The sequence below is a fragment of the Cnephaeus nilssonii genome (assembly GCF_951640355.1).
Source record: "Cnephaeus nilssonii genome assembly, chromosome: 7".
Lineage (NCBI taxonomy): Eukaryota > Metazoa > Chordata > Mammalia > Chiroptera > Vespertilionidae > Cnephaeus > Cnephaeus nilssonii.
Genome location: NC_137078.1, coordinates 66,962,700 through 66,988,058, shown reverse-complemented (window position 1 = coordinate 66,988,058; position 25,359 = coordinate 66,962,700). Strand labels below are relative to the sequence as shown.

Genomic DNA, 25,359 nt, shown 5'->3' with positions numbered 1-25,359 from the left:
CAAAGTGTAAAGCCTCATTCACACGTGAGGAATTCGCACCTTTCTCCTTCCCCTTGGACTCTGCATCTCGGAGGAGGCATGCACGGTATGCACGCGCAAACGAAAGCTCAGAAAAGTCAATCTTTTGGGGTCCTATGGCTCATCCAGGCAGAGACAAACTGATCACCAAAAGCCAAGCACCAGACTCCGTCCCTTCCTCATCCCGCGGCCTCAGCTCCAGGCAGGCACTCCCCGTGGCAGGATACAAGGAGAGCCGCCCGGAATCTTCGCAGAAACCGGAATGCTCAGGAGGCCAAGATAATAGAAACCTACGGACCCAAATGCCGGGGCCCATGCCGCCAGGGCCCGCTCAGCACAAGGCCAAGGGGAGCTCGGACCAAGTTCTGGTCCTAATTCCTAACCGGGCATCCAGGGCCGCAGAGCGCGCTGGAATGTGCAATTGCGTGTGGGGGGGGGGGGGGCGCTCTGGAGGCAGATGGCTCACCCCAACCCCTGGGCCCCGGGCTCTCCGCCTGCGCCCTTCCCCCAGGCGCTCAGCCCCAGCTGTGCCAGCAAAGCCCCTTTGCTGGGGCGGGATAGCGGGGGTCAGGCGGGGGAGGGGTGTCCCGCCCACGGCCTCCGCTGTGGCTGTTTGCACACATGTAATTAGCTCTAATTATCCCGGGCTTTCAGTTTCTCGACTCCGGGCCTGGGAGCTGCGCCCCGGGTGAACGCGCGGGAGGAGCCACTGCTCCGCCCAACGAGCCCTCTCGCCGGGGCCTGGAAGCTCTATCCCGGTCCACAGCACCCTGTGTCCTGTGTCTGTGTTTGCCCAACTGTCTACACGGCCACCACGTGCTGGCTTGAGGACATCTTTGTGGGTCCTCGGTCATGTGTCTACACTGGCCGCTGGGAAGTTTCGGAGAACCAGGCACCTATGAGGAGAGCAGGGGTCGCAGGGCGGGGGGAGGAGGAGGATGAACTGGTTCTCAGCTGCAAAGGAAGGAAGCCTAGCTAGCACCCGGCTCTCCGGTCTGCGCAAGCAAGTCGTACATAAACGTGAGCCCGGAGCAGCGGCTGAGGCCGAAAATCCCTGGGATTTCGGATGTAACCGCCAAACCGAGGTGTCTTAGACCGAGCTCTGTCTCCTCGGACCCCGAACCATTTCGACCCTCAGCCACCAGCGCTCCTCTCCTGCAGGTGGCATAGCCAGGGCTCAGAGAGGTTAGGGCGCTCACCCTAGGCGGCACAGCAGGCCAGGGGCGCCACTCTCCAGAGCCGCTGCGCGGGATTCGGGAGATTCGGGCTTCGCTCAAAAACAGAAGGTGTGCCTGCGGGACCTGGGAGAGAACCCCTCCAGGCCCCCCTCTCTCTGTCTGGTCTCGAATCCCTAGCCCTGGCGACCCTGGTCCTGCGTACTCAGTCCATCTCCCTGAGGCCAGTTCAGCCTTGTCTACGCTGAATGGAACCAGAACGCAGAGGAGCAAGCTCAGCCCCCAGGGCCTTAGTTGGAGGTGGAGGGATCTGCCGCCCAGAAGCAGGGTTGCTCAGCACACTCGCTCCGCCCTTAGGCTGAGTCCCTCCCTTAGCCTTCCTGGGCTCTCTGTGCCTGTCTGTCTCTCCCGAGCATCTCTCTCCCTGTTCCTTGCTCTCTGATCCTGTTTACTCATTCCCCATGTCTCCCTGGGCCTTTTGTCTCTGTCTCTCATCGGATCTCTGCCCGTGGAGAACTCCCCTGCCGCCCCCGCAAAGGAACACACACCAGCAGAATCCGCCTTTTCAATAAAAAACGACAAGTGGGAAACAGAGTGAATTAAAAAGCATTAACTTAAAAACAATCCATGTGTCTGCAAATGCGTTCCAAATGGCAGCCCTTCGGCGGGGGTGGCAGGGGCGGGAGCGTGTTGGCCACATGTTCTGGAGCCTCAGACACAAAGTGTAGGGGGCTCAGCACCTCGCTATGGACCCCTCCCACTAGCCACCTGGGATGGCAGGGTCTGGGGAGGGATCTTAGTTTATACTTACTCTTGCGGACCCCCGCCTGATTCCATAGACCCTTTCCCCTATTCTGGCATCTGCTGGTCCCCCAGTTCCTCCAAACCTTCCTATGCTGATCCCAACTCTCCTTCTGCACCAGCCCTTACCCCCACCCCCTACACACACACACACACACACACACACACACACACACACACACACACACACACACAGATTTCACCCTCTCCCTCCCCCACCCCCCAGTCTTCTACTCCATACTTCTTCCGGCCCTGCCCTGCCCTGCCCCACCTCCATTCTGCCCTCCTGCCCCAGACCACCCAGCAGCCCTGGCTCCCCCCGGAGAAATGGTTAGAACAAAGCTTTCCTTGGCCAGAAGAGACTCTCCAGGGAGCTGCATGCAGAAAGGCGCTCCCAGTCCTGTACCTGCAACTGCTCTGTCCTTCCAGATGCCAATCAGAAATTGTGTCTCTGGAGACAGAGGGTAGCAGAAGTAGGCTGCTGTCCTTTGAAGCCCCTCATCAAGAGGAAACTCGCCCCCCACCCCAAAAAAAAAGTTCACCCTGCTGCTTCCCTTATCGCTTTCAGCAACCCTCCTTTGCCCCTTTCCCTGGAAGTAGAAGGATTGGAGCACATCAGGTCAAAGTTAAAGATGGGACTGAGCTGCTGCCCAGATTGCTACTGTACTTCAGTGTCTTCTCAACTGGGAAGGAAATCCTGAGTCCAAACCAGACGGGAGGAAGATCTGGATTCTTAGCCTTCTCTGCTAATGATAATGACTTACGATTAGAAGAAGAATAGCAATAATCATAGCAGCTAACACGTATTGAGCTCCAGCTGTGTGCTCTCCCTGTGCAACTCACAGAAATCACTAATAGCTATATGACCTTAAGCAGTGGCTTGCCCTACCCAGGCCTCAGTTTCCCTATCTGCCACAGGAGTGGGACCTTCCAGTTTAAACAGGAAGTCTGAAACATCTGTGTTTAAATCAAAATCTGGACAAGTTGTATTTGTTGTTACAGTTTCTCTCTGCTTAATGACGACATAAAGAAGCCAGCCAGTAAAAAGTGACTTCCGAGTTATCCTATGTTCCTGAAACAACAAAACCAAAAACCACCACCTTAAAAAGTCCCAATGGTCCTCACCCAATCAAATTCTTCTTCCTCCTCATACTCAGCAGTGAGCCATTTAATTGTATTTTTTATAAGAGTGTTCTGTGTTCATTATACAAGGGAGCCTTTCAAAATTCACCTGGCTACCACTATCTCACAGGCCTCACCCACAGCTTAGCAAATTCAGGGAGAACTTGATCTGAGCACTTATGCAAAGCTCCCTGGGGATTCCAAGAGAATTCTGATTTGCACATGTTGTCTGATATCAGAGATTCAGATATCTCATGTCTCCTCAAAGGATCATATCTAGTTCTTATATGTGGTCTTGATCTCAGATTCTGATTGAGAATAGCCAAGATTGTGTTCCAAGAATTTGTTTCTATAGATTTAAGCAGCATCTCTGTCTCTGAGTGTGCCCTCATATACCTGTTCCAAGGAGCCTGTGAAGGTATATCTACTTGCATTTGTATAAGTCTAGGTATGTGTCTGTGTGCACACATGTGCAAGTATGTGTTTCCTTGTGTATGTGAGGGGGGATGTAGGTCTCGGGCCATCTCTGGGTATTTGCGTGAGTGGATGTGCTGGCCAAGGGCCTGTATCTCTCTGTGCATTTGTGTGTCTCCGAGGGTAGGTGCCTATACCGCTGGGCTAATTTTTGTGGCCGTGTCTTTGTGTCACATTTATCTAAGTGGAGGGATATTTGTGCTTGTATGTGGACATGTCCTGTGACTGCATTGATGAGCCTGCCATTTTCTGAGGCCTCCAACAGGGCAGGAGTTTCTATGGAGAAGGAGCCCCATCCGGGCCCCTGAAGTGCCAGTTGAGCGGCCTCCAGGCTGCAGAGCTAGCAGTCAGAACCCCCCTCCTGGTTGGAGAAGAGGGAGGACAGATTTTGAGCATAAACACAAATCTCTGTGCTGAGCATTCTAATTCTGCAAGTCAAGTAGACAGCCTGGGCAGCTGCCTGCTAATTAGCCACCCTGGGGACAAAATTGCCCGTGTTGGAGTGGATAATGTGTCTGCCTGTTTCCGTGGGATCCTTGACCAACTGAATGCCCCCCACCTCCCTGCCACCCTCTCCATGGGCCTGTCTCCCTGCACCCCCCGCTCAGAAAGACAGTAACAGCATTTGCATGCCTTCGTTCTAATACATCAGCTTTTTCAAATAGGCCAACTGCTAAGCAAATGTCATTTGGACTGAAGCTTGGGAGGCTCTAAATGAGGTAAATGGTCCATTTGAATAGATGAAGACAGATCCCATGCTGGATGGAGACGGGCTCATGAAGTTCCCCACAAGGACAGAGTCCTTGTCCTCTCTCCAGGCAAACTGTGCTCTCAGGGACTGGGGTTCCTCCACAGCACAGCACAAATCCTCAGGTACCTGCAGTCGAGGATCTTGGCCTTGACGGATCCCCAGCCCCAGAGAGCCTCTGAGGCCCTCTGCCCAGTACCCTTGTAGCTGCTAGGGGCTGGTGGGAGCAGGAGCCCAGCCAGCCCATAGGTTGAGCTGAGTGGCAGCTGCCCACTGTGGTTTGAGTCATGCCCTTCCCATGCTTGTATATACACATGTGTACACATGCTACACATGAATACACTTACACTTGCAGCCTGAACCCACGACTTTAACCTGTGCTAGGCTCTCAGGTACACGAAGGTCTAGACACAGAGGCATACACAGAAGTATGTAAACCCCCTACCATCATTGTTCTGTTTTAACTTATAAATAGACATTAATATAACACACAGGTTCATAAGCAGACCCAGATATGAACTATACAAATATCACATGTAGATTTTGTTTTGTTATGGATGGAATTTTTGTGCCTCCCTCACCTCCAAATTCCTATGTTGAAACCCTATCCCTCAATATGATGGGATTAGGACTTGGAGACTTTGGGAGATAATTAGGTAAGATGAGGTCATGAGGGTGGAATTTGCGTGATGGGATTAATGTCCTTATAAGATGAGAGACCAGAGCTCTCTTCCTCTGCCCTGGAGGACACAGGGAGAAGATAGCCATTTACAAGCCAGGAATAGGGCGCTCACCAGAAACCAAATCCACTAGCACCTTGACCTTAGACTTCTCAGCCCTCCAGGGCTTTGAGAAATAAACATCTGTTGTTTAAGCCACCTAGTCTATGCTATTTTGTTATAGCAGCCCAAGCAGACTAATACAGATATGAACTAGGAATTTTACTTGCACACATTTGCAAATAGCAACTTACATATCAATAAAAATTATTGACACACTTCTAAAGAGAGAGAATAATGTTGTGTGTGTCACACCTACCATTACTACTGCCTATCACTTATGAATTTCTGGGCTAAGTGTCTCAGACTTTACCTTACTTTATTTTCAAGATAACCCCAAGAGGGAGACATTTATTAGCTCCATTTCATCAAGGAAATTAAATCTTGAATAAGGTGCTCTGGGTTGGTTGCACAATTGCTCGTGGTAGAGTCAGGATTTGAACCCAGGCCTCCTGACTCCCATGTACATGCTCTGTAGGGATGATAAGTGATCTAGCACTTGGGGAAAGGGAACCTCACCAGGGTCAGAAAAAAACAATCCTGCCATGCCCACCAGGCCAAAGCTTCCATTCCCTAGGGGGCCACCTGACTTGTTCGGCCTCACACCTTATAACTCAATTATCGTAATTGGGGACAGCTGTCTCCCAGAGCACAGAGAGCGAGGCTCGTCTTCCCAGGCTACAGGTTCACAGGCATCCCTGAAACCTGTTGAAGAAATGGCTTGTGATTTTTATTCAAAATAATGACCATGATAAGAGTGATGGCGTAAACTGATTTTATTTTTTTAATATATTTTTATTGATTTCAGAGAGGAAAAGAGAGGGAGAGAGAGATAGAAACATCAATGATGAGAGAGGATCATTGATCGGCTGCCTCCTGCACACCCCCTACTGGGGATTGAGTCCGAAACCTGGGCATGTGCCCTTGACCAGAATCGAACCTGGGACCCTCCAGTCTGCAGGCTGATGCTCTATCCACCTAGCCAAACCAGCTAGGGCCATAAGCTCATTTTAATATACCGTATTTTCTGGCGTATAGGACGACTTTTTAACCCAGGAAAATCTTCTATACGCCCAGTCGTTTTATACGCCGGGAAATACGGTATGCCTGGCTTAAATGACAGGCCCATCTCCAGGGTTGGCATTTTCTGACAATACAAGATTATTTTATTCTCAGTTCAAAGTCACTTCTCAGATTAATACAGCTACATGTTTTAATTAATGACGACATTATTTATTGGTGCATTTGGACTCAGTCTCTAACCAAGTCCACGCCCACACACAGATTCTCTCATTTACAGTTTTAACAGGGCCTGGGACATGTTCTGGCTACACAGACCCCGCCCACCTCTCCTGGGCTCCAGGTCCATCCCTCCTGAAGCCCCTCGTGCCTTCCAGAGCTGTCCTGAGTCTCCGTCAACCCTGGGCTGGACCAGCCTCACAGACAGGTCACACTCCTTCAGCCTTGGCCCAGCACCCTGGCTGGCTCCCCAGAAGAAAAATGAAGGTCCTCCTGACAGGCAAGCATAAATATTTTCTTTCCCAGCCTGGTTCAGATGGGGATATTTGCTGTTAATAAAGTGGCAGCCGGCTATCTGCGAGTGTCTGACCGTGGCCTTCCCTGGCAGGGAGCGTGTCATCCATCTCTGTCTTCACCCATCAGATGACAAGACATCGCTGGCCTCCTTCTTTTTTGAATGTGCCTCAGACGGCAGAAAGCAGGCAGGGAGTGTTGGGGCACAGCAGGCTTGCCTCCTATCTTTGAGGGGCTGGGAGGGGCAGCCTCAGTCTGCTGTTCTTGGCAAGCACGCCTATCAGCACTGTGGCCATCAGGTGCCCCGCAAAGCTATTTACTTAAGCCCCACATCAGGCGCTGAGACTTTATTTATGGAGACAGAAGGGGGAGTGTTGGAGCGAGCTGGGTCTTCCCACTTTGAAAGGTGCTCAGTTCAGAAAGGGCAACACGACGTAATGGGAAATTGTGCTTTTCTTTGAGGCATGTGGCCTGGAAATGGAGCTGCAAGGCCCGGAAAGGTTTTGAAATAACATTTCGGGATGGAGCCTTCCCTGCCCCCACCTGGAAATAGGTGTTGGGATGGAAAACAGGGCACCTCTCCTCGCCACTCGTCACCAGCCAGGGCTGTTTGAAATGAAAACAAAAAATTCTTCCTTAAAAGAAAATGTGTTTTCCAAAGTACTGTGAATTCGCTTCTTGACTTCCAAGTCCGAGAAACGCTGTGTGAAGGCTCGATTCACAGGATTCACAGCTCGGAGCTGTGGAGGCGGCTCTGGGAACCGGGGAGGGGCTGAGTGGGGGTAAATAGCACCAGCCTGCAGGCTGCTGGGGTGGCTCTGGCAGATCTTGCATTCGATCAACAAACACTTGATGAGTGCTAGGCCTCTGGGTAATAAAAAGATACAAAGATTTCAGGTCACCTAGGACTGGTTCAAAGTTCTGGGAAAGTTATTCAGCCTTCCTGGGTTTTGGTTTCCCGACACGTAAAATGGGGACAGATTTCCAAGGATCGCTGTAAGACTTCCACTGAAGCCTGCTCATGGAAGAGCCCGCCGGAGCACTCCACTCCTGCTCCGCGCTTGCAGACGTGCTGAATGCTGTTGAAGGAGCGCACAGAGGTTTCCTGCAGCCTGCAGCACGGGCAGAGCTCCTCCGTGTGGCACTCAGTACCTCCTGGGATCTGAGCCAACCAATCTGTCACCCAGTGTCAGGATTCTCCTGCTGAAATCAGGCTGCCAGCAATCAGCCGGTCCCTCAGTTCATGACACGCTGCTGCCATCCCCCTATGCTTATCCCTGCTGCTTCACACAGCCACCACACCTCGAAATAGTCCCCGCCCTGCTCATTGCACCTTCGGACTGGATGCCGTGTCTTCAGGGATAACTGCAACTACCACTTGTTGTGTGCCATGCATGTGGCAGACGCTTCTTGTACCGTATATTATTTTAGATCTTTACCTTAGAGTCAGGAATGGCAGAATCAAGAGAAAGAAAAGAGGTGAACAGTAAAGAGTTTCCAGAGGGGGATGATATGGTCATATCTATCAGAGAAGAAGGATCCCTCTGGGCCAAAGAGGAGACTGGGCTGAGGGTTAGGGAAGAGGCTGAGGGTTAGGGAAGAGGCTGAGGGTTAGGGAAGAGGCTGGCAGTCAGGAGGAGGCTGAGGTTCAGGAAGAAGCTGAGGGACAGGAAAAAGGCTGGGGGTCAGAGAGGAGGCTGGGAGTCAGGAGGAGGCTGGGGGTCAGGTAGGATGCTGGAGGTCAGGAGGAGGCTGGGAATCAGAGAGGAGGCTGAGGGTTAAGAGGAGGCTGGGGGTCAGAGAGAAGGCTGGGGGTCAGGAGGAGGCTGGGGGTCAGGGAGGAGGGTATTGCAGCGTCCAGGCAAGAAAAACAGTGGTAGTGGCTTTTAGATGGAGAGGAGAGATTGGATTTGAGTTGGCTTCATTTACTCATGTAATACATATTTTATGGGCACCTATTCATTCAATACATGTTTTGTGGGTACCTACCATTCAGGACCTATTTTGTAGGCAGGCTCTCTTCTAGCTGCTGGGATGCAGTAGTGCAATATAAAATCCATGCCCTCCTGGAGTTTGCATCCTAGTGGGAGAAACAGGTAAGAAAATGAGTAAGAAAAATATACAGTGTTAGATAAGGATATATACTATAAAGAAAAATCAAAGCAAAGGAAGGGATTTGGAAAGAAGAATAGGGATAAAATTATAGACAAAGAGGCCACAGAAGGCCTCAGGGCAACTTTGGAGGAAAGCCCTGAAGGAAGGGAGAAGCCAGTCCTGCTGAGGTCTGGGCGCACCAGAGGGAACGAAGAGCAGAGTGCCACGGGCCAGGAACATGGAGGAGGCCTGGAGGATGGAGGAGGCCCCCAAGGGAGAGGAGAGGAGGGCAGAGATGAACAGGAGGCTGGATTACACAGGGCCACATCTGCCCCAGCAAATATTCCTTAAGGCACCTTGAAGTCAGGGGCTCTGGTGGCATGCCTTGGGTGGGCCCCCTTTCCCTCTGAGCCTGACTTCTCATGGTGGAGGGTACTCATGGGGTTGGGGGTGTTTGTTTGAGCTTTGAGGAGGTGCTGAGCAAAAACTAGAATCTGCAGGCCCTGAGATTCTACACATTAAAGTCTTCAACCCTTTCTAAGACTGACTTTCAGTTCTGGAGGTACTGAAAGTGGCAATAGGGCTGACCTTGGGGTGCAGAGGGCCTGGCTTCCTGGCCTCAGAGCCTCTCTGCCCAGCCTAGGGCCCTGTCTCCCCAGGGAAGAGGAGAGAGGCTGGCTCTGGGCAACTCTGGCTTCCAGGCCTTGTGTCCATAAACACTGGGTCATGTGGAACAGATGCTTTCCCTTGTAACTGATTAATCTTCATCCATCATTCCTTCATACCTTCCTTTATTCTCCCTAATTTTCACTTACATATTTATTCCCTCCCTCATTCTGTTTGCTTATTCCTGTCTTCACTCATTCCTCACTTATTCACTTCTTTGCTGACTCATTTTCCTCTCTTGTAGGATTTATCACAAGGGTAACTAAATAGGTAATGGATTGTTCAACTCTCTGTGTGAGCCTGACTTCTCAGCTAAAACGTAAGAGCCTGAGGACAAAAATCACGTCTTATTCACAGCTGTAACACCAGCATCTGGCTGCATGGCTGGCCCACAGTGCGTGCTCTGTAATAAATTCTGTATCCATTCATTCATTGCACTCTCATTCATTCCTTCAGATGTTTGTCAAACCTCTGCATGTGCCAAAATCTGGGCCTGGCACATTTTAGAAGAGGGATAGAAAAGAAGAAAATACAGAGATATATTATCTGAGCCCACATCATCCATCTGATTCCATTCATCCCTTCACTTATTCATTCTTCAATGAACATTCCTTCATGTACTCATGACCAAATCCTGAGCTGGAAATCCCTTCACTCAGGATAATCAAGGGTGAGAGAGAGAAGTCATGGGGGTGGGGGGCCCTTCAGAGTCTGGGCCGTCGGGCTGTTGATGTGATCAGACCTGAGTTCAGGATGTGAAGGTGGAGTGTGAGAGAGCAGGACATCCTGGGCCTCCCAGGGGTGGGGCAGGCCCAGCCTGGGGGAGGCAGAGGACACTGAAGCCACCCTTGACTGGCCCACCCTCACTCCCCCCGACTTCCGCCTCTTTAGCCTGAGGTCTCCCCCACTTCCACATCTTATTGACTTTTGGATTTACAAGGTGTGCTGATTGCCAAGGCCGTGGGACAATTACACACCTGGGCCCACCTTAGGAAAGCATCCTCCCATCCCAGTCCCACCCAGCACAGGAGGCATCTCTCGGGTGCTGTGAAAAGTTTAAAGAGGAAGGTAATGGGAAAGACTCAAAGGCAAGTTCCATTCTAGAAAGCAAGAGCCGGGGGGGCGGCGGGGGGGCGGGAATTCACCTTCAACTTCATGGTCATGTTCTGAAACCCTTGCCTCTTCACTCCAGGTCCGGCTCCAACCATTGGGCCTCAGGCCGGGGTCAGGAGGAGCTTTATGGTATTTGCTTGGTTTATTGGCCCCCCGCGGAAGAGGATGTGAGGCCCAAGCAGTTCTCCGGAGATAGGACCCCTCAAGATTTATGGTTTCCGGAGACCCTCCAGGTGCCTGGGCTGGGCACAGCCGGCCTTCCTCGGCACCCACTCTAAGAGAAGGAGGGCCTGGAGGTCAGGAAACCCCAGAACTGTGGTGGGAACCACTGCCCCAAATATTTTCTCTTCTGTCACCTCCCATGATGCTCGGTAACAACCCCGTGATGCTGATATTTCCTCCTTCACGGTGGCAATGAGACCTGAGGCTAGGAAAGCTGTGGGCTAGCCCAGATCAAACAGAATCAGTGTCAGAGGGGAACTCAAGCCCGGCTTCCTGAAGGGGCTCTCCCTCTGTGAGCCGATGCCACTAGAGTGACCTCTGAGGCCCAGTCATTAAATACCTGAGTCCTTCTGACTAAAAGAAAAACAATATTGCCTGGGCTCGGGCCTCAGGTCACCTCTGTGTCACCCCACGCAGATCTGAGACAATAGCCCCTGGGACAATAGCTACCCACCAGGGCACAGTGAGGTGACTCAGGAGTCCCCCCACACCAGCATGTGACCACAGGAAGGGTGCTTGACCTGCTAGAGAACGCCCACCCCAGCAGTCCTGTGGACACTGGGCCTGGCCAAGTGGCTCTGGACACAATGTTTCCTGACAACCCTCCTCCGCAGGCACAAGAGGCTGGTTCCTGCCGTTGCCTCGCAGTCTTCCGTGGCCCCTGTGAGCAGGGTAAATTTTATTTCTGGGCTTAATTAGGGGACATGCCATAAATATTCATGCAGCAAAATGAGCCCTGGCTCACAAGTGCAGCTGCTTCCCGCTTGGGGGAAATTAACATTGTTTTTCAGCCGGTGAGTAATGAGGCTTTGCTGCTGGAGAGAGGAGCCTTTTCAACAGCCTCTCCAGGACAGAGAGAAAGCCACACTCAGCCACCCACACCCCAGGACGCCACCCCGGCCATCCCAGGCCCCTCTGCTTCTCCAAAGAGGGGCAGAGCTGGGCCTCCTTAAGGCTCAGCTCTGAAGGGAGCCCCCAGCAGGTGTTCATCAGAGCAGAAGTTGCCTGAGCTGTGTCTCGAGAACAGTGGTCAACAAACTATAGCCTTCTGGTCGAATCCACCTACCACCTGTTTCTGTGAATAAAGTTTTATTGGCACACAGCCATGCCCATTCATTTAACTATTGGCTATAGCAGCAGAGTTGGGTCGTCATGACAGAGACCTTATGGCCTGCAAAGCCTAAACTATTTCCTATCTGGCCCTTCGCAGAAAAAGTTTGCCAGCTCCTGCCCTGGACAGTCTGGCTCAGTTGGTTGGGTGCCATTCTGTGTACCGAAAGGTCGCTGGTTTGATTCCAGATCAGGGCACATGCTCCAGGTCTGTGCAGGAGACAGCTGATCAATGTTACTCTCTCATATCAATATTTCTCTCTCTCTCCCTCTCCCTTCCTCTTTCTCTAAAATCAATAAAAACATATATTTTTAAAAGTTTGCCAACTCTTGTTCTAGAATCATCTCATCCTTTAATAAAATTTCCATAAAATTAAATTATCTGGATTTTTAGGAACATGAGCAGTTTTAGAATCTTGTGGTCTTAGACTCTTATGCACACAGAGTCCAATCTCAGCTCCACCACTTCTTCAGCTGTGTGGCTGTGGGCAGGTTATGTAACTTTCTGCCTCAGTTTCTCCCACATAGGATTGTTGTGAAGATTAAGTGAGTAAATATTTGTAAAGCCCCTAGAAAAGCTTTTGGCACAGGGCAAGCATTATGTAAGTGTTCTGTTAAATAAGTGTACGCAATCGCCTATCATTTCAGAGTCCTCAAACTATAGGATCTTAACCCCTACAAATTTCAGGCTATCAGGCCTTAGACTCTCAGCTTCGCAGGGGGAGCCCGCATGTTTCTGGCACTGTGCTAAATGCTTTACATGCATTATCTCATTTAATCTCCAAAACGACTCTTTGAAATAGGACTTACTGCCATTTACCTCTGAGGAACCTGGGACTTTACCAAGGTTAGGAGACTAACCCAAGGTCACTCAGGGTTGAACTGCAAAGCTGAGGCTGAGCCCAGGTGTGTCTGATCCCAAAGTTTGACGGTCAGATAGTCCCACTTCTCACCTAGTGCCTGTCACCGGGTTCTGCAGCCACGCGGGGTACCTGCTGGAGAGTTCACACTGGGATCTGCTCTTGCATCCGCCCACCTCTTAGTCCTAGTTCTGACTGTGGCCTCCCAGCTGTAAATCCCCGGTGGGAGAAAAAGGCACTTCTCGGGGCATCTCCCAACTTGCCTAGGGGCCAGCAGCAGTCTGGGCTTCAAGCATTTGCAACCAAGTAAACCTGGATGGAAAGACTAAGCTCCATAGCTTTGGACAGCACACTCCCCCAGGAAGCCCTCCTTGGTGCCTCCCTTTCTCCTCAAGGCTCCCAACGTTCCTGCTTGAACCATCCCTGGATGAAACCAAAGCCATGTCCTGTGAAACTTGTTGTAATAACCCTAGGACGCGCTGACCCTTGTATTCTTCCTGCTCCTTTTCAATGAGTTTTGAGATCTAGCCTCTCCCACAGTTCTGTGGCCTTGCCAGGCTCGCCAGGTGCTTATGGCATTGCCTTAGCATTCCCGCCCTGGAGGGTCATTCCCATTCCCATTTGTAACATGATGCTCCTGAGACCTAGGGGCGGGGTTGGGGGGGGGGGAGGGGATGGGAAGCTACTACTAGAGCATACAGAGTATGTATGAACCCTTTGTCTCACTTAATCCTGACTATATAGGCAGTAACCCCACTTCACAGAGGAGGGAACTGAGATTTGCTCTAGGTCAGTGGTCGGCAAACTCATTAGTCAACAGAGCCAAATATCAACAGTACAACAATTGAAATTTCTTTTGAAAGCCAAATTTTTTAAACTTAAACTATATAGGTAGGTACATTGTTATTAACTTAATTAGGGTACGTGGTATTTTGTGGAAGAGCCACACTCAAGGGGCCAAAGAGCCACATGTGGCTCGCGAGCCGAACCGAGGTTTGCTGACCACTGCTCTAGGTTATGTAGATAGTAAAAGAAAGAGGAGGCCATAGATAAAGCCTCTACTATATGCTAAGTGCTTTCTCACATATGCCTATTGCACCATCAAACACACACAGAAGGAAAGTCGAAGGGAGGTATTGCTATTCCTGTCCTCCAGGTGTGTAAACCAAGGCTCAGAGAGCCAGGGTGGCTTAGCCCAGGGGGATGGAGCTGGAACCAGGCCTCGCTGGCCGTGGATAAAGCACTCTCACCCAACGCGGCCATCCTCACGAGGCTCAGCACGCATCCTTTCGAGGAGTGGAAAAGGAAACACTGGGCCCTTTTACAGGGTTTCCGTGTGCATGATGCGGAGCCCCTGAGGATGGTCGGCCTGCTACGGATGGGAGGAACGGTTTATTTTTGCTGTGGGTCGCTCTGGAGCCTTTCAAAGGTGTGAAGTTCTGTGGCCTGAAAAGGCTGACTCTCCTGGCTGTCCAGAGGGGCCTGCCTGGGCCCCAGACCCCCAGGCCCGGCCTCTTCATGTGCCGCCTGCGGGAACTCCCTCCTGCCCACCTAGCCTCTCACTCGCTGAAAGGCAGCAGAGTGACAAGCCAGGAACTGGTCTCCAGTGTTTATTCACCAAACATAGAGACGGCCCTCTGGGCTCTCCTCCGCCAGCCAGACCCTCTGCCACCTCAGGGGAGAGGGGCTTCCAGCCCACTCCCAGGCTCCTCAGACCTCGAATGCTCACCTCCAGAAATTGGCCACAAGGAGGAGCATCCAGCCTGGCCCAGCAGCAAGAGAGAGTATGGTTAGACCCAAAGAAGAACTTTCTGCCAAGGATGGACATTCAGCTCAGAGAAAGCAGGACCTTCTGAAATACTGTGCTCTCTTGGTAAGGACTCTGGGCTCTTCTGTCCGAGCTTCCTTTCCTCACTCCTACGATGAGACTAGTAGTATATGAATCCCAAGCTCCACTCCCAGCAGTTCTAACATTGTTATAACTGGGAGCTTGATAAGGGTGACAAGGGACAAGAGACCCAGGCTCTATCCCAGCTCCACCATCAACTGACTGTGGGAACATGGGCAAGGTTACTTTGTTGCTCTGGACCTTGGTTTCCCCATCTCTGAAATGGGCATAATTATCAGAAGGTAGTTATGAATCATCGAAATGCACTGTATGGTACGTTCTAACTGTAATGTGCTCTGCATGTGCAAAGTGGGTTTATTATTTCCATCATTCCTTCCCTATTCCTTCCTCCTTCCCTTTCCTCCCCCATGCCCATGCTTTTTCTTTTCTTTAACCCTCACCCAGGATATATTTTTATTGGTTTTTAGAGAGAGTAGGGGGGAGAGAGAGAGAAAGAGAGAGAGAGAGAGAGAGAGAGAGAGAGAAACATCTATCAGTTGCATCCTGCATGCACCTCAACCAGGGATCAAACCTGCAGCCTTTTGGTGTATGAGATAATGCTCCAACCCACTGAGCCACCTGGCTGGGACCTCCATGCTTCTTTTGATCCTTTCTTTCCTTATTTCCCCTAAGAGGGAACATTAGCATGTCCCCTTTCTACCTAGCCCATTAACTGAGAAATGTTGTTTTGTAGATTGAGAGGTTTCTGTTTTGTTTTGTTTGAATTCTTTTTTTAAAAGCAGTTAATATGAGTGGGCCCGGGAAGGTAGTAGGGTCACGGGGAAATGCCCAGGGAGGCTTCCGGTCCCTCCGGCAGCTCGCTAGAAGAATCCTGGATATTCCACCTGCCGGGAATGTCTGGCTGGGTCTCAGTGAGGGCAGGACATCGGGAAGTCCGTGGTCACCACCTTGCTGGACTGGACGAAAGGACCATTTACCAGTGTTTCCTTCCGACCTGTCAAGTCACCGAGTGTCTGGACAACACTGAGCAGTTGTTTCAGGAACTGATGGGTTGTTTCCTTACATAATAGCCAAGGACGTTGCATGACTACTTTTTAAAAACTGAACTGGTGTTGTTGTCTTTCTGTTGGTCTTCCTCCCTCCCCCCGCCCCCGACCATTTTTATAACTGAACTGAACTGTTTTGGTTGGACTGACCTGTTGTTTGTCTAAACTGGCCCATCATTGGAGGAACGAGGAACGGACTGGCTGCTTGTCTATAGTGACCTGCTGTGGGGCCAGGCGGCTGGTGGGGGGCTGTCCTGACAGGGTATTTGGGCGGAATGGACTGGTCTGGGGCTTGCAGTCAAACCAGCTGATATCCAACCCCACCCTTCAACCTTATTGTCAACACTGGCCTTTCCAGAAAGATCCAGTCTCAGCTGTCCCAGCCATAAGTCCCACCCATGCCTGGTGGCTGTATCATGGCCGGAGCCCTCTAGTCAGGTCTGGTATCTGTTAGGGCAGTGGTCGGCAAACTCATTAGTCAACAGAGCCAAATATCAACAGTACAACGACTGAAATTTCTTTTGAGAGCCAAATTTTTTAAACTTAAACTTCTTCTAACGCCACTTCTTCAAAATAGACTCGCCCAGGCCATGGTATTTTGTGGAAGAGCCACACTCAAGGGGCCAAAGAGCCGCAGGTGGCTCGAGAGCCGCAGTTTGCAGACCACGGTGTTAGGGGATTGCCAAGCCCCCAACACAGCCACCCTCTTCCCCCCACACTTGCCTCTTTAACTCACTTCCTTTCATTGCTGCCGGATCCATGGACTTTTTCAATGGGGCCACAGCAAGAGGGACCTCACCCCCGCTGCCCCATCCACCCTGCCCACCCCCCCTTAGCCTTTCAGGCTCCCAGTGAAAGGGACTTGTCCACAAATTGGGGATTTGCCATTGTCCCCTTTGTAAAGGCCCTTCATTTCCCTAGGCCCCACCCCTCCCATCACTCAGCAGGGGTGGCCCCAGAGGGGCGTGTAACTGGACACAATATCCCCAACAGCCTTGCTTATAATCAGGGCTGAGGCCTCAGAAGCTCCAACTTGGCTCTGGAGCAGGAAGATTTCTCCCTGCCTCCATCCCCTCCCCATTTTACAGATGGGGAAACTGAGTCACGCAATGAGACCCCTTGACACCCAGTTAGCTCCTTTCCACCGTGTTTCTTTCAGAATTGAGAGGACAACTGCATTTGTCATTCATTTTAGTGCAATATGCCGCTCCATTGAAAGTGCATACAAAAGCCGCAGTCAGTAGTCAAGCAAGTCTGGGTCAGGGTTTTGTTGTTTAGCATCTGAAATCAAAAGCTAAAGCTATGAAAACAGCAATTCTCGGTTGAACTGACTCAAAAATAAATAGAAACACTGGCCTGACTAATTTGAAATTCAACTCACAAATAGGAAACAAAACCAATTTTTCCCCTCTAGGGTTTTTTTTTTGTGTGGTTTTTTTTTTTTTTTGAAACAAAACCAAATTGTTTTTTTCCTATTTCTAATATTTTTGTCCCCCATTTAGATTATTTAATCTAACTTCTGATCTGTAGGTGGTCCTCTTGGGGCCCAGAGAGGAGATCTACTTGTCTAAAGGCACACAGCATCACAGGGCTGGGCTAGAGCGCCTGGAGCCCGCCACGCTCTGCCTCTCAGGCAGGCGGTTCAGTTTTGGAAAAATCTCAGCTCCATAGAAATGGTGTTGCCAGAACCAGCTGGGCACCGCAATTTGGTTTGGGTGCTTTGCAGTTTGTAAACTAAATTGGCTTTTAGCCAAAGATTTGAAATTGGTGAAAGGGATCATCTATAAAGTTTCCACTGTGGGGAGAATTGCACTGATTGATCTCTTAGCTTCTCCAACCTGAGCTGCTCCCTCCCTGAGGAGTCTTGGAGTGCGTTAGGTGAACATGGGGCTGGACAATTTCGTGCTTGAGCTGAGCTGGAGAAAAGATCTTTCAAGGAAGACATCCTCGTATTTAAGTGGCCACTTTCTTCATGGTGCTTGAATAAAAAGCAGGAGATTCTGTATTTAAATTGTTTATTTCTAACCAGTCCTTTTACAATTTGGGATGAGCTCACTAGGAAGTGACATTTTCCAAAGGACGAGGGTGACCCTGAAGCTGGCTGTTTTGCTTTTGGCTTATTCCTAAACACTACAATAGAATCCAAAGTGTTACTATCCATCCCTGTGCACTGTGCATACTGTCCCCCACAACTCTGAACCCCCAAGAGGAAACAATAACATCATCAACTCATCGCTGAACCATCCTCATCAACTCGGCTTCTATCAGCCCAAGACTGATAACGATCAGAGACTGTTAATTCCTAGCAAATTATCTGATCCACATGTTGTCCGATTTATGTAAATGCCAGCCTGTGAGGATTATAAAGTAAATAAGCATAAAATAGTTTATAGTTTCCAATTCACTCCCACCTAAATAGGCCTGGCTGCTTGGTCTCAGCCTCAGCAGTAGCTCCCACCTCCTTTGGAAGGAATGGGGGCCATAGGTTCATATCTGGACCCGTTTGCTGCTATTGCTGGGACAGAGGCCACAGACACACTCACACACACAGATGCACAAGTCTGTCCGTCCCTCCTGCTCCCCATCCCAGGCCTCGAAGGGGCCGAAGCTTCATTTCACTAACATGTTAATCATTGAAATAGTCTTGTCTTGCAGGGCCCAGGCATGGGGAATTAAGATTCTGGGTGATTTGCATAAAGAAAAGCAAACTGTCCCTTCAAAAAACAGAGGATGGTAGGAATTTGTAATGATGAGAGGGGAGCAGAAAAGGAGGTCAGCAGCTCCAGGGGGTACAGGAACGATCAAATTAAACGTGTTATCTAGACCTAAGCACAGGATCGCCAAGGGGCTGGGTGTGGGGTGTGGGGTGTGTATGTGACAAGGCTTAGGTGAAGATTCTGGCTGGGCCAGAAGTGAGGCCAAATGACCTCTAAATCCCCTATTGCCTCTGAAATTCTACAAGGCTGTTATCTAAAAGCCTATAATTCCAAAATTCTGTAATTCGTAGATCCTAGACTTCTCTAGCAAAACAGACATGCTCCAATTCTAATGTTCCATGATTCTAATGTCTGTCATCCAATGAGTCTGTAATTACAAGCTGCTGTGATTGTAAAAGCCACGGGCCTCTAATTCTCTCATTGGTGATGCTAATATTCTGTGGTTCTAAGATTACATCAGTCAGTATTTCCGTACTCTAATATTCTAACAATTCTAACATTCCACCATTCTTGTGTTCTATGATTCTAAGAGACCAGGATTCTGGATTGCTATACATTTATTTTCCTGTATTTCTAATGTGCTACGATTCTAGTTTTTGAGAATTCTGAATCCATAATCCTAAAACTCCATAATTCTGTTTACTAAGAATCAAAAGCATTTCTGTGATTCTCTAAATCATTTTTTTCCCCCAAGAATTCTAACAGTCTATGTTTCGAATCTTCTGGGTTTATAACTCCCTACAATGCAAAGGGGTATTTTTTATTTAAAGTTCTACATTTTGAAGAGTCTATAATTCTAAGCTTCTTCATTCCATGATTTTAATATTGTATGCTCTCATAATCCCAACATGGCTGATATTTTTTTATTTTGTTATGACAAACAGAATGTTGCTTCATCTACAAAGTACAGGGATTAAGCTGTACTAGTAACTGGCAAAGAACCAGTGACTACCACAGCTGTCCTCTGAATCAGGCTGCGGCAGGCCCCAGGGCCCTGATCCTTCCTCCTCTGGGAAGCGGACCAGAACACGGCCAGTTGATCCAGCCTGGGCTCCGGGAGCCGCCCTGAGACAAAGGGTGGGGGCTGGCCCGGGTCAGGTGGAGGAGCTGCCCGCCCCCCACCCCCCCACGCCTTCCTCGCCTCCTGGGGCCCTTCCTCAAACAGCCAGGCTTCCAAACATCTGCCAGCATTTGGGTCCCGATTGCTGTCCTTTAAAAGTATCCGTCTCCCTTTCTTGTTCTCCATCAAGAGCTCCCATGACAATCATTTCAAGCAGCTAATGAGTTTCAGATGGCCTTCAGGAGCCCGGGATGGATGGGAGCTAGGGGATGAGGGTTCTTAGGCTGAGTTTTGTGGGCAAAGGGGGAGGGGTGGGGGCGGGGGTCAGAAAGAAAAATCTTTTGTAGCTGAAGTGTTACGGGCTGCCCACCCATCCCCTTCCAGGCCTGGAGACGGAAACTGGAACCTGGGAACCTGGATGCCGCCCCCCAACCCTTCCCCGCGCCCCCCACCCCCACCCCCGTGGTCACTCTGTCGCTCCTCTCTGATCCCGTGTTTTATCTCTCAATATACAGCCCAGCACCTCCTCTCTAACTCCTCACTCACTGTTTTGAATTTGGACAAAATAAAGATTCAGAGCATTAAATGAAAGCATCAAGGCCTACTTGAGGCCAGGATGTCACTGCTCACCTGCTAATAGAGGCATCTTTCATCTTTGCAAAAGACAATCTTCTGACCGTCTCCGTTAGATGCGGGGGTAAGGCCCAGGGGCTTGCGCGGTGCCTCCTGGCTCTGTGTGGGCCACGCTGCCCGGCCCAGAGGCAGCTGGCACTGTGCAGGGACAGCTCCGCAGGCCGCTGCTCCCTCCTGCCGCTGCTCTCTCCCTTGGCGCACGCCTTCTGCCCCTCCGTTGGCCTGGGACCCCCCAAGGGGCCTCTTGTGACCCCCAAAGGGCTTTTTTTTCTTCCAGCAGAAGGGGACACAGAGAGACCAGAGGCACAGGAGGGGCGTCCCAGCCTTCATTTCCATGGCTCTGGAGAGCCCAGGAGGCCGCCGTGCCCAGACCTGGCCAGGATTACGCAGTGGGTTCACGGAGGCCTCCCTCCCGGCTGCCTGGGAACTGATGCTGCTTTCCAGGCCTAATTTACGGATCGACTTGAGGGAGCAGAACACTGAGCAAGACACACCAGTGCCTCTCAGAGGAACTCACACAGTCCCCGGCCACCGAGGCCATTCCTGTCCAGGAATGTAGGGGACATTTCTGCAACAGGATGTGTACAGTTTGGGGTTTGGAGGGGGGTCCCTGCTGGCAAGGGAGTTCCAACCATATAATTAAGTAACTCGCCATTTCCTTTAAGATATCAACAACAATAACCACGCTCTCCCCGTTGCCTAAACAGGACAAACCCCAGGTTAAGCAGTTCCTGGTGGTCCGCTCTCACACATGTGCAGAGAGAGGGGGAAAAACCGCCTGGAAGCCAGCCTCCCTCCTTCCCAGCAGCCGCCACCCCCCTCGCCCCGCACAGTTCCCTCCCCCATTGCAATTAGGGGTAATCTTTTGTTGCCTGGGAAGTGTAAAAATCACCGCTTTTCTTTTTGCATGCATAATATCCATTTCCCTTCTAAGTGCGTTATTTGGTTTGGGAATTACATCTATTTACAAGAGTAGATGTTGCACAAAGGTTGTGTTTATGTGGAAAATTATATCGGTGACACGGGCTGATTGGCGTGTGGAGGCTGGGAGAGGCAGGCCGAAGAGGCCTTCTCATCAGCTTGGAATAACAAAATGATTGTATTTTCAGCAAAGCTAATTGATCACATACCTCGCTGGGCTATCTGTTTACTCAAAGGCCATCCAGGCCCTGGGAAGGTGGAGAGGAGAGGGCCCGGGGGCGGTGGTCACCGCCAGACCAAGCCAGCTTTCCAGGACACTGGGGTTGCAGGCGGAGATGAGTGGACAGGGTGGGTCAGGGGGTCGTGCGGTGGGACAGAGCGATGAGCTGACTCCCTGGAGACCAGGCCCAGACCCCGTGCTGTCGGATTGTGTGCTGTCTCCAGGACTCTAAAAGTCAGTATGGGACACAGAAGGTGTGAGAAAGCCAAATGAGAGTAGGATCATGAGCCACAGAAAGGAAAAAATGAGCTAAATCCCTCCCTCTCTTCTGTTTAAAAAGCTGACCCAAGAATGAGCTTCTACGCTGGTGCTGGGCTGGCCAGGCTGGGCCCTGCAGGAGTGAAGGCGCTGACTCTGTGGGTTTCCGGCTGCCTCTGCCCTCCTCTGGGAGCTGGCTCTTCATCCAGTCTGACCCCAGAGGTTGGATGGGAGAGAGGACTGTGTGGGGTTGGGGAAGTGAGTGAGGAGGGTGGTCATCTTCCAATCTGCAAAGAGGGAGACCGGAGCCCAGCCCTCTCGGACACCTTCTGGAACGAAAACCCTTGCTCCTTGCCTTTGGGGAGCTGAGGGGTTTATCTTTAGCTTTATGATCAGCATTCCTGGGCCCACAATGGGCGTGAGCAGTCTCCTAAGGAGATTTTAACTCCCCCAAACTGAGCTACACAGGCCAGGCCTTGTGGGGGGGGGCGGGGGGGAAGGGGTGTCAAACTGCTCAGGTCGCCTAAAGAAAGCACCAGGTTAGAATTGTGGTTCCTCATCAGTGTTAAACCTCCGTTTGTATGGGGGCAAAAATAAAACAGTTGGATCTAGTTAAGTGCTTAAATGGAAAATGACCAGTTATTCTAAAAACAACTTGTCAGGAATTAGTCAAGGAACTGATTAATTTAACACTCACTTTGCAAGATGAAGTTCGTTTGAAAACCACCCATTAAAAATAATGTGACAACCCTATTCCCCATATTATGAAGATGGCTAGTCATTTTGCAAACTCCCAGTTGGAGTCAGTCAAACCACCAGTTACTCTCACAAACAACTGGGGGCACAAGCGCCCGCCCCTGGCTGGACAGTTTCCAAATGTGGTTTGGTCTCCTGATTGCTGATCAATTTCAGATTTCATGACCTTTTCCTAAAGCAAGGATGAAGAAATCGTTGGGGATAATCAATAAGAGTTCCCGCCTGGAGAAATGCTGAAATCCTCGGAGACTACTGAACCCAACAGCCTCGTTTTACAAATGGGGAAACTGAGGCCTAGTATACCCCTGTCTTTGCCGATCCCTACTCATGACAAGTAAGCCAGGTGCGTGTGTTATTTTGGGGCCCTTGGATCAGGTGATGCTAAATACACTTCAGGTGCTTTTTCTCTAAGCCCAGAATGAGGTGTTTCACCTCCTCCAGGTCTGAGCTATACACACCCCAATTTGGAGCATGTTGCATGTTGTAATAACCTCCTGGTAGCACTGTATGTACGCGTGTGTATCTGTCCACCATTACATTTCAAAATCTCTGGCCCTTCCAAAAGACAAGCAGTTTATTAATGTGGCGCTCGCTGAATTGTTTTTTAATTGGAAACATTTTGCAATGAAAGAACATTAATAAAACCTGAATCCAAATCAAACTTCTCTGTGTATGTTATTTTTACTCTGCAGTCAAAAGCTTTTATTAGATTTAAAACTTTCACTGTGCTTTTTATCTCTGGCTGTATAATGTTCTACAATAAAAAAAGAAAGCCCAATGACTCCAAAGTCTGGCAAAATAATATACTTTCTTGGATGTCTCTGTGTGTTGCCAATTAGCTTTGCCGTGAACACAGGCCCCCATCCATCACCCGCCTCTGGGTGGCTGTAACAGAGACCTAATTTGTTTCATATGCCCCGTGCTCTCTCAGCCATTCACCAGCACCTCCAACCTGCTGAGGAGCAGCCGGGCCAAAGAAGAGATGAATGACAAGAAAAATCCCAGGCAAGCCAAAGGGACCCCTTATCAGAACCCGGCTCAGCTCTGCTCGCCCAGTGGGAAAATCTCAGCCTCCATGCCTCCAATTTCTTCCTCCCGGCTCCCCCCACCCACCCTCTCCTGTCTCCTCCATCTTTTCTCCCCTTTTGTGACCCGAAAGCCCCAGAGCTCACAGCGGTGTGGCCGGTGGAGAACGGAAGACTTCTCCTTTCCCCCCAGTTTCTCGAGCTGGCTGCTGTCCTCTCCCCTCTCTGCCCCCTCCCCGCCCCCTCCCACCTACTCCTTTTACAAGCCCAACTTTTAAACCTGCAGTTCCCTAGGAATTTTATGAATGCTCAGCACAAGCCAAAATAAACTCGTAAAGAAAAAGTTTCTAAAGAAGGTCATAGACCCGTACAGCAAGTGCTAAGCGATAAAAACAAAAGTTCTTCAGGTCGCTGGGCGCTAAGGTCTGGGTGGTGGGAGGTTGGGGTCAATGGAGGGAAAGGGAAGAAGGAGGGATAAGGAGTGAAGGTTCCTTTCAGGAGAGAAAAGGAATCTCCAAATCCCAAATCCACCCAGTCTTTTTTTTTTAAAGCCCTATTATAGTTCAACTTCTCATTTTATTGAAGCTGTAGCCCAGAGAGGTGAAGGATGTATCCAAAACTGCACAGCAAGCTGGCCTGTCCAGTGCTGAAGCGAGGTGCTCTGACTCCCAGTCTGGAGCCTTCCCTTTCTGTGTTGCTAACACGATGGGGAAGGGTAGGAAGGGTCCTCAGGGAGAGGCGTCTTCTGGGCCTTGGGGCATGGAGCTGCCTGTTGAACTCTCTGGAGTAGGGCCATCCAATAGAACCTCCCACAATGATGGGACTGGCCTATATCTGTGCTGCCCAGTACAGTAGGCACTCACCACATACAGCTATCAAAATTAAAGAAAAATGTCAGCCTCCTAGCCATGTTTCAAAGGCTACCATGGTGGCCCAGCCGGTGTGGCTCAGTGGTTGAACGTTGAACCATGAACCAGGAAGTCACGGTTCAATTCTGGTCAGGGCACATGCCTGGGTTGCGGACTCAATCTCCAGTGTGGGGCGTGTGTGAGGCAGGTGATCAATGATTCTCTCTTATTGATGTTTCTATCTCTCCCTCTCCCTTCCTCTCTCTGAAATCAGTGTTTTTTTTTTGTTTAAAAGGCTACCATGGTGGATAGCCCAAATAGAAAACATTTCCATCATCATAGACATTGCCTTTGGACAGCACTGCTCTTGAGGTCAACATCCTTGGTCTTTGAACACAGGATTGTGGTCATGGTGCAAGGTGGGTCCTTCCTCTGGGCTGTCTCAGCCCCTAGAACCTCCACTACTTCCCAAAATGACACATCCTTGGTGTCTGAGGCCTTGTCTCCTCTTTCCACCCCCTCTCTCCCCCCTCCCCCTCCTATTCCCCCTTCCCCCCCTCACAGTAATAGCTAATGAAGATTTAGTCTCAGAAGCAAAGGGTGAACTGGCCTTACAGGGAGTTTAACCAAGCCACCACTCCAGGGCAGAAATCTGCCCCGCAGCCCCCCGAAGGTGGCCCATCCACCCTCTGTTTGCACCCCTCTAGGCACAGAGACCTCACTATCTCATCAGGCAGCCTAGTTCATTTCTGAAGAGCTGGGATTATTAGCATATACTTTCTAAAATCTAGCTGAAACCTCCCCACTCTCATCCCCCTCCCTGGCTCTGCCCTCGGGTCTCACAATATTAATTTTGCTTTTCTTTCCATGTCATGACCCTTCTAATAGGTAAACATAGTCCAATTCCTCTGTTCCTCCTCCAACATGGAGCTTCTCACTGAACACCTAATTCTAGACGTGGATTGGTCAGCAGAAAATAGCAGATACTGGCCTCCCTTGATCTAGAGACAATTCTCCTGTTAATGCCACCCACACTTTTAATAACTCTCTAGACTCATACTGGGTTTGGGTTGCATAAACCACCCAGGCTATCTGAATGGCCCCAAGGCTAAGTTGTCCCAGTGGTGACTAGGATGGGTACAGTCCCTAACAATACTGCTTTTTGACCTGAGCAAGCTGTGTTCCTGCTCCTGCCCCCCTCCCACTCAGGCAGCCCTACAGTTTGGAGTGCCTTCTGCAAAATTTTCCAAGTCCCTCTCCAATGTCTGGGACTGCCTAGAGCTGACAGTGCCCTACAGGTGGAAGGCTCTG

General features: G+C 50.3%; 1 long non-coding RNA gene across 2 annotated transcripts in view; it reads right to left on the bottom strand.

Annotated features, from left to right (window-relative positions):
- The window catches only part of LOC307103342, a 73,795-nt gene that overhangs the window by 2,118 nt on the left and 46,318 nt on the right, over positions 1 to 25,359 (bottom strand). For both annotated transcript variants that reach the window (XR_013813807.1, XR_013813808.1), the window contains one exon: positions 8,640 to 8,730. This is a non-coding gene — a long non-coding RNA (uncharacterized lncRNA). The remainder of the gene's footprint in view (positions 1 to 8,639; positions 8,731 to 25,359) is intronic.